General features: G+C 45.0%; 1 non-coding gene across 1 annotated transcript; it reads right to left on the bottom strand.

Annotated features, from left to right (window-relative positions):
• Positions 1-246: 246 nt before the first annotated feature.
• LOC125604327 lies at positions 247-352 on the bottom strand. The gene has a single exon (XR_007336128.1). It is a non-coding gene; the product is annotated as a small nucleolar RNA R71 (small nucleolar RNA).
• Positions 353-3224: the final 2872 nt, after the last annotated feature.

Raw genomic sequence — 3224 nt, 5'->3', positions numbered from 1 at the left:
AGATACCCTACTCTGGGTTACCACACAAGCATCCTATGGACCATCTGGAACGGTTCGAGGATCTAATCGCTGCTATTCGGATGGAAGGAGTCCCCGAAGACTACCTGCTGTGCAAGCTCTTCAGATACACGCTGAATGGAGAAGCGATGCACTGGCTTAGGCAGCAACCCACAGGATCTTTAACATCCTGGGCCGACATCAAGAATGCTTTCTTACGAAACTTCTTTGATGAGGCGCGCGCTGAAGAACTTCGGAACAAAATTTCCACATTTTCGCAGGAGGCTGGAGAGTCCTTCAAAGATGCGTGGAATAGATTTAGGTTCTTCCAGCGAGACTGTCCACACCACGGATTTAACGAAGTGCAGCTGCTAAGCACTTTCTTCCGAGGTCTCGCCTTACAGTATCAAATGGCTCTTGATACGGCGAGTGAAGGAAACTTCACTACTCGGAATCCGTTGGAAGCTGTGAGACTTATCGAAAACCTTGCTAAAGCAGCAGCACAAAAACACTGACTCTGAACGGAAGAAGTCTGTAGCCTCTATCGGGAAGGAACAGATGGACGAAGTAAGAGCTAAGTTAGATGTGGTGCACGAGCTTCTTAGGAAGCAAGTCTGTTCAGCTGAAGGAGAAGTAGCAGATACGGAAGGAGAAGAAAATGTGAACTACATCGGAGGTACCGGATTCCAGAAATTTGGAAACCAGGGCGGAAACAGAAACTTCTTTGGAAATGGTCAAAGAAGTAACCAAAGTTCACAATTTCAAAAACCCTTCAACAACAGCAGAAGCTACTCGAACTCCTACTACCAGAATCCACCACCCCAGACTCAGGAAAGCAAGATCGAAGAGATGCTTGATCGAGTACTGTTGGGACAACAACAAATCACCGCAGATTTTAACGGTAAAATAGACTCTGCCTACAACAATCTGAACACCAAAATCAAGACCTTAGGGACTCAGGTGAGAAAACTTGAACCGCAAGTAATTCAGACGGGCGAGACTATAAAAAGGCAAGAAGCTTTCGCTAGAGAGGCAGGAGCCGAAAAGGGAAACACCACGTAAATGCCATCATAGATGATGATTTCTGGCAAGTGGTGAGAAATGAAAAACTTGAGGAAGGAGACTTTGAAATCGAAAGCTCCATGAGTCTCGGCGGATCCCAATGGTGTCGACCGATGTCGATGAACTCGCATCGATCGACAGACCATGACGAAGATCGATGGACGGATTACTCCAGTCATCGATCGACGTCGTCCGCTAAATCGACTGAATGCAATGCAGTTCGAATTCTAACTCATGAGGAACTCGCAGATAAGCATCCTCACCCACCCTCCCCTTTCTATGATAAAATCGATCGACCGGTTAAGCCAACCATCGATCGACAGGCACCTCTGACATACCGAGTGCGGTTACCCTCAACCGATAATGATTACATCAACGCACTCAGACCACCACCTAAACCATTAGCTACCCCACCCGAACCAAAACCCAACCCTTTAAATAGTTCACCAGAACCAGTTCAAGAAGAACAAGAAACTGAAGAGAGAAAGTTAAGGAAAAGAAAGGAGAAAATTCCTAAGAACCTTAAGAGGGAAGATAACGAGAAGGAGATGGATGGTTTCACTAAAAGAATCCTCAAAATCCCAATCGAAAAAGCTTTTGATGAAGCTTACTTCACACACCGGTTGTGGATGCTCTTCAGAGAAACAAGGGTAACTGAGGAGGACATTAGGAGAATGTTTCATCAAGTCAGACAGAAGATGAAACACAGGATCACATTGACAAAGAAGAGTGATCCTGGGAAGTTTGCAATACCATGCGTAGTCAAGGGTGTTGAATTTCGCCATTCAATGTGAGACACCGGAGCATCAGTTAGTATCCTCCCTAGGATCATGGCAGACCAGCTTGGTTGGACCATCGAACCTTCAACAGAATCCTTCACATTCGTGGATCTTTCAGAAAAACGATCAGGTGGTATCATAAGAGATCTGGAGGTACAGATTGGTAATGCCCTTGTCCCTGTAGATTTTCATGTCCTAGACATCGAGCTTAACTGGAACTCTTCACTTCTGCTTGGAAGATCTTTCCTAGCTACAGTAGGAGACGTATGTGACATGAACAAAAACAAATTGTGTCTGACGCTGATAGACCCCAACATCCACGACGACCCATCCGACCTAAGAGAAAGGTTATTAATTATGTGGATTACGGGAAAGAACTTGGCTTAATTGTGGAGCAGAGTATGAATCGGAGTACAAAACAGAGTACTCGGAATCGATCGACACCCCCACCTTTCCATCGATCGATTCCAATGAGTCAACTGTGACCGATGACCGCAACAACACGTCAGTCGACGTAAAGCAGCCGGTTGACCATTTCACTCCACCTAATCATTGTTACCCCCCCCCCCCACTTTGCCTTCTAACCTCCAAGCAAGAGAGGACGTGATGATTATTCCATAGGCAGTTGGGCAGATAGTGGTTTCCATGAAAGTTTTGCAGTTGACACTGTAATTACTTCATCTAACGAGGAACATACAGAGGAATACGATGAGGATTATTGGAAAGAACGTGCAATAGAAATGTCTTTGCAGGATGAAAAACTTGAGACACATAAGTTCACCAACACGTTTCCAACATCAATCGCCGAAGTGCACTCCACATCGGTCGATACCCACCCTCGTTCAGAAAAACAGCCGCTCACATCGATCGGCACACGTACTGGAACATCGATCAATATTCGCGCCGCATCAAAAATTTAGGAGCAGGAGAATATTCCCTCTCCAACTAGGTTTAGAGATACCTATATAAAATGTTTTGCACCCCCAAAACCACCTACACACACCAGAGCAGACACAGAAGCAAAAAAGATGAACACTCTTCCATCTGCATCAACAGGAAAATCGATGAAGAGCAATCATCTCAAGAACAAAAGTTCTGCAGAAATTACTCTACCATCGATCGATGCATCTGTATCTACATCGATCGATACTACTCTAAACCCTAATCTTTCTATTTCTAAATTGACTGATAATGCAAACATTGATTACGGTTTTCTAACACCTGATGAATTTGGTATTTTCAGGGACCCAGATGGCAACGCACGTGCAATGGATGGAAGGATTTTACAAGTGTCCGGAGAGGACATAGCAGATATCCTTCAAGTAGCCAATGGACCTGACAACCTATTCTCACAGCAACGTGGCACTCCAGACGTCATTCAAACAG

Source organism: Brassica napus, unplaced genomic scaffold (genome assembly GCF_020379485.1).
Source record: "Brassica napus cultivar Da-Ae unplaced genomic scaffold, Da-Ae ScsIHWf_521;HRSCAF=783, whole genome shotgun sequence".
NCBI lineage: Eukaryota > Viridiplantae > Streptophyta > Magnoliopsida > Brassicales > Brassicaceae > Brassica > Brassica napus.
This window is presented reverse-complemented; position numbering and strand designations above follow the sequence as displayed.